This window comes from Schistocerca nitens, chromosome 1 (genome assembly GCF_023898315.1).
Source record: "Schistocerca nitens isolate TAMUIC-IGC-003100 chromosome 1, iqSchNite1.1, whole genome shotgun sequence".
Lineage (NCBI taxonomy): Eukaryota > Metazoa > Arthropoda > Insecta > Orthoptera > Acrididae > Schistocerca > Schistocerca nitens.
The window spans coordinates 868,395,286-868,401,769 of record NC_064614.1 but is presented as its reverse complement, the minus strand read 5'-3'; the positions used below and the strand labels follow the sequence as shown (position 1 = coordinate 868,401,769).

General features: G+C 45.5%; 1 pseudogene; it reads right to left on the bottom strand.

Annotated features, from left to right (window-relative positions):
• Positions 1 to 1,136: 1,136 nt before the first annotated feature.
• LOC126208465 (5S ribosomal RNA) lies at positions 1,137 to 1,253 on the bottom strand (annotated as a pseudogene).
• Positions 1,254 to 6,484: the final 5,231 nt, after the last annotated feature.

The following is a 6,484-nucleotide window of genomic DNA, read 5'->3' as shown; positions in this document are numbered from 1 at the left end:
GAGAAAGGCTTCGTACGTGTAGTCGCTAGCAATGTCGTCCGTACAACTGGGGCGAGTGCTAGTCAGTCTCTCGAGACCTGCCTTGTGGTGGCGCTCGGTCTGCGATCCTGACAGTGGCGACATGCGGGTCCGACCTGTACTAATGGACCGCGGCCGATTTAAGCTACCACCTAGCAAGTGTGGTGTCTGGCGGTGACACCACAGCTGTGATACAATACGCCATTCTCCAGGGCTGCATCATCGCATCAGGGATTCCATGCGACGGAGGGTGGATGTGGATGCATGTATCGTCGCTAACGGAGGACATTTTGAACATTTCCTGTAACAAAGTGTTTGAAGTCACGCTGGTACGTTCTGTTGCTGTGTGTTTCCATTCCATGATTAATGTGATTTGAAGAGAAGTAATAAAATGAGCTCTAACATGGAAAGTAAGCGTTTCCGGACACATGTCCACATAACATATTTTCTTTCTTTGTGTGTGAGGAATGTTTCCTGAAAGTTTGGCCGTACCTTTTTGTAACACCTTGTATAGCCGCAAATAATTGCGGAAGTGTTGCTAGTGCAGCATTTTGTGCTCGAACTCCACTCTAAATTGTGTCCGATTAGTCTTTGATGAGTTGCTAAATCATTCTCTCGAACTGTCCAGACTGTTCTTCAAATTAATTGCGAACAACTGTGGCCGGATGACATGGCACATGTAATCCATAAAACTTCCATCGTTTTAGGGAACATGATGTCCTTGAAAGGCTGCAAATGGCTTCTAAGTAAACGAAAATAATAATGATCGGCTCGGCTGGACCAGAGGACCAGTCCCTTTCATGAAAACATAGACCGCATCATTATGGGGCCACCACCAGGTTGCACATTACCTTGTTGACAATTCGGACCCATGGCTTCGCGGGGACTGCGCAACACTCAAACCCTACCATTAGCTCTTAAAAGCACTCCGTCTTCAGGCCACGCGTGACCTACCGGGACCATCCGACCGCCGTGTCATCCTCAGGGGCGGATGCGGATAGGAGGTGTGTGGGGTCAGCACACCGCTCTCGTTATGATGGTGTTCTTGACCGAAGCCGCTACTATTCGGTCGTGTAGCTCGTCAATTGGCATTACCAGGCTGAGTGCACCCCGGAAAATGGCTACGGCGCATGACGGCTGTATGGTCACCCATCCAAGTGCCGGCCACGCCCAACAGCGCTTAACTTCGGTGATCTCACGGGAACCGGTGTATCCACTGTGGCAAGGCCGTTGCCTACCATCAGCTCTTACCAAGTGAAACCGGGAATAGACTTTCCAGTCGTCTGCGGTCCAAATGATATGGTCAAGAGCCCCGGATAAATGCTGCAGGTTATGTCGTGCTGTTAGCAAAGGCATTCAGGCGGTCGTCTGATAACGTATGCAACTGATGCTAAATGTCGCAGCATTGACCTAAGGGACGCCTCGCTTTATTTTTGTGCAGTCATTTCACGCAGTGTAGCTATCCAGTTAGCACTGACGACTTTAGCAAACGCCGCTGCTCTCGGTCGAGAAGTGAATGCCGTCGGCCACTGCGTTGCTCGTGGTGAGGGGTAATGCCTGAAATTTGGTACTCTCGGCACACGCTCAACACTGTATATCTCGGAGTATTGAATTATAATTTCCGAAATGGAATGCGGAACTACCATTCCGCGTCCTAAGTCAGTTAATTCCGTTTGTGCAACCTTAGTCACGTCGGAAACCTCTTCTTAAGAATCACCTAAGTGCAAATGACTCCTCCTGTAATGTACTCCCCTATTGTACTTTGTGTATGCGATACTATCGCCATCTGTATATGGGCACACCGGTATCCCATGACTTGACACCTCAGTGTAATGTAGCAAAGCTCCCGGCGGCGTGATGTTCCAGCAGCGAGGTTGCAGCACAAACGTGCCTCACTACTCACGTCGGTTGGTGGCCTATTATAGTCACGCGAATAAGAAATTGATGCGTTCAGGACGGTCAAACTCAACGCCAAGCAGGCGATGTAGTGCTGGTAACAAAGGCACTCACGTCGGTCGTCCAGCCGGCCGGTGTGGCCGAGCGGTTCTAGGCGCTTCAGTCTGGAACCGCGAGACCGCTATGGTCGCAGGTTCGAATCTTGCCTCGGGCATGGATGTGTGTGATGTCATTAGGTTGGTTAGGTTTAAGTAGTTCTAAGTTCTAGGGGACTTCTGACCTCAGATGTTAAGTCCCATAGTGCTTGGAGCCATTTGAACCATTCGGTCGTGGCCCATTTCACGCCAGTTTTCGCCGAGTGTCCTAACGGATACACTCATTGCACGTCTCACATTGATTTCTGCGACTATTTCATGTCGTGTTACTTGTCTGATAGCACTGACAACTGTATGCAAATGCCGCTGCTCTCGATCGATAAGTGAAGGCCATAGGTCCTGCAATGTCCGCGATAGAGACATGCTTGAAATTTGGTGTTCTCGGCACACTCTTGACATAGTGGATCCCCGAATATTAAATTCACTACCGATTTCCGAAATTGAATGTCCAATGCATGTAGTTCCAACGATCATTCCGCCTTCAAAGCCTCTTCAGTCTTGCGGCCATAATCACGTCGGAAACCTTTCACATGAATTGTCTGAGTACAAATGACAGATCCGCCAATGCACTCCCCTTAAACCTTGCGTACGCGATACTACCGCCATCTGTATATGTACAGTACATACCAACACTAATTTGGCAAAAATCCGTCTCAGTTGGGAAATGTTACTGGTCTGTACCCAGGTTTCAGCTAATCTAGCATTCTTAAGAAGCATAAAACAAGCTAATAGATGTCAGAATAAGGCAAGGTCAAACATAAAAAGCTAAAGTACCATGGTACCATGACAAGCTACGTTACTTAGCTGAGGAACAGCCCCGGCCTCACTTCGTGGAAAGCGGTCGGTTAGCCGCAGACGCTACTTGGAACTCCAAATTGACTTTTGCCTCCTCTGTGTATTTCGGCAATATCGTTATTGTCCGAGTATCCATTTAGCTTAACGTCCGTTACGCCTCTCTCCTAAGCCCCATAGGGCTGTGTTTCGCTCGAACAAGAAAGGGCAGGCGTGGTGTAGATGCACGCAACTTTATCAACAAGCACGCATGCCTGTTACTTTTCACGTGTGTACAGAACAATGCACCGTGTTCTAATGGTCAAGATGTCCTCTTTGCTAGCAGCAACTCGAACATTATCATTAAATATAGAAAGACCAACAAAAATACTATATAAAAGTAAAATGTTAAGCTCTATATTGTGTCATCGCGTATATTCTGAGACAACAAATAAATCGTAGAGAGAGGCCAAGTATTGCTGCAAACAATACACTGGACTGCAAGACGTAAGGACGATTGTAACCTTTCGCACGGTCTGTCACTGCGAAGTAACGTAGCTCGACGAAACTAGGATCACACATTCAAAAAGCTGCTATATTATAGCACCGGAGGTAGCTGAAACACATACGCAATGAGAAGGACAAAATGACACTTTTATTCAAAGACAGTAACTACAGCTCCGCGGAGTGGTCACGCGGTTTGAGGCTCCATACCACCGCCCGGCCCCTCCCACTGGAGGTTCGAGACCTACCTCGGGCATGGGTGTCTTTGTTGTTCTTAGCATAAGGTAATTTAAGTTAGTGCAAGTAGTGTGCAAATCTAGGGACCGATGACATCATTAGTTTGGTCCCTTAGGAATTCACACACATTTGAACATGTTACCAATAATTAAAATGAAATCACCGCGATTTATGATGAATTCCTGGGCATTACAAAAGGCGGGACATAGTTCTTTATAGGGTAGGTTATCATCACAGACAGCCAAGAATGCTCTGCACCGTTCACCCACGCTGGCCACTTTGGCATTCTTGTGATAGGGCGTTCCATTCTTCAACCAGAGAGGTTGACAACTGTTGGATGTTCGTTGATGCATGTGGACGTGCTGGAATATGTCCATCCAACCCATCTCATACGTGCTAGATGCGATTTATGTGGAGAGAAATGGCACGCCAGTCCATTCGCTGAAAGTCCTTTCGTTCCAAGAGATCCTGCAACTGCGCATTTCCATGTGGTCACGCGTTGTCATCCATAAAAACCAAATCAGGGTCGACTGCACTCCTGGAAAAACGAACATTGAGAAGGGGTACAGTGTCACGACAACCATGACCGTTGAGTGCATCGTGTTCAAAGTTCTGGTTGTCATTACACGCAAGCAATATTACCCCTCTTTACACCGTAATGTCCTGGACCAACAAAACTACAATTCTGGACGAACTCGGGGAATACTTAATGTCTCCAGAAATATGCGAAATGCTTAGTAGAAGAGATGATGATGCCATCGAATCATATTGTTTTCCCAGCCCTGCATCTACATCTACATCTACATCCATATTCCGAAAGCCACATGACGGTGTGTAGCGGAGGGTACTTTGAGTACCTCTATCGGTTCTCCCTTCTATTCCAGTCTCGTATTGTTCGTGGAAAGAAAGATTGTCGGTATGCCTCTGTGTGGGCTCTAATCTCTCTGATTTTATCCTCATGGTCTCTTCGCGAGATATAAGTAGGAGGGAGCAATATACTGCTTGACTCCTCGGTGAAGGTATGTTCTCGAAACTTCAACAAAAGCCCGTACCCTACTGAGCGTTTTTCCTGCAGACTCTTCCACTGGAGTTTATCTATCATCTCCGTAACGCTTTCGCGATTACTAAATGATTCTGTAACGAAGCGCGCTGCTCTCCGTTGGATATTCTCTATCTCTTCTATCAACCCTATCTGGTACGTATCCCATACTGGTGAGCAATATTCAAGCAGTAGGCGGACAAGTGTACTGTAACCTACTTCCATTGCTTTCGGATTGCATTTCCTTAGGATTCTTCCCATGAATCTCAGTCTGGCATCTGCTTTACCGACGATCAACTTTATATGATCATTGCATTTTAAATCACTCCTAATGCCTACTCCCAGGTAATTCATGGAATTAACTGCTTCCAGTTGCTGACCTGCTATATTGTAGCTAAATGATAAATGATCTTTCTATGCATTCGCAGCACATTACACTTGTCTACATTGAGATTCAATTGCCATTCCCTGCACCATGCGTCAATTCGTTGCAATCCTCCTGCATTTCAGTACAATTTTCCATTGTTACAACCTCTCTATATACTACAGCATCATCCGCAAGAAGCCTCAGTGAACTTCCGATGTTATCCACAAGGTCATTTATGTATATTGTGAACAGCAACGGTCCTACGACACTCCGCTGCGGCACACCTAAAATCACTCTTACTTCGGAAAACTTCTCTCCATTGAGAATTACATGCTGCGTTCTGTTATATAGGAACTCTTCAATCGAATCACACAATTGGTCTGATAGTCCATTTGCTCTTACTTTGTTCATTAGACGACTGTGTAGTTTTGTTAATCTGGATATTGCAGTTTTATGATAGAGGGCGGTCGGATGCCACTCTTGTCCCAACCAAAGTGCCAATGTAAAGATAAATTTGAATTCGTGAAAAATACTGAATATTTTAAAATGGGGATGTAGTGAAGCAAAGCACCAAACGAACAGAACAACGGATAGGAGCGCTACTGTTGCGTTATACCCCCTACCGGGATGGAAAGACTCCTGGACCTAAGCACGAATCCCCGGGCTCGCAAAACGGAGATCTGCATCGTTCAGGCGGCCCCTTGCCTCTTAAACGGCAACTTGCACCTAATGCGCAAGGGAAGTTATACGAGTGTGAACCACTTCTAGCCTGTTCAGTGGAGGACCCGGTTTCAGTTGGAGATACAACTGTGGAACGGAGCGAGTTGGGACAGTGTATAAGTGACGACACCACAATTTTAAATGACAATATCTTCATGTTTTTGTGCCATAGTCATGTAATAATGATAGAACGGTATTTCCGCCATCTGACTAAAACATTTTGAATTTCATTATACTGCAATAGTTTAGGTCTAACAACTGTATTGAAGCTCATTCTGTGGCTCACTTGTTTTAGGGGTGGAAAATATGTTTGCTATTTGTCTGCCATACATTTCGCTAGCTCTGTACTGATCTTCACACTGGGACATCCAGTAAAATAGATGATGATGACTTCACATAGCAGAGTCTAATTACACCCAACATTGTTGATAATGGCTTAAGAACGAAATTATGATACTAACAAATGTTCGTAAAAACTGCATTTACTTACACGTCAATGTTCGTTAAGGTCGATAATAACGTGTTAGGAAAGACGGTAACACCACTGTGGTATCTGTGAACTGAAGTAACCGACTGTGTGTGTATACTCGTATTTTACAAAGAAACTGGTGAGTAATTGTAATATAAAATGGAAGTATGTTCATTTTAATTGTAAATGACTGATCCATTCCCCAAGCGATGGATTACTTTAAATTAGGATTTGTAATATTTATTGAAGTAAGCCGGCGAGCATTGCGTCTGTTATCGTGGTGCGGTTTTTATCATTTTAGCTGACCT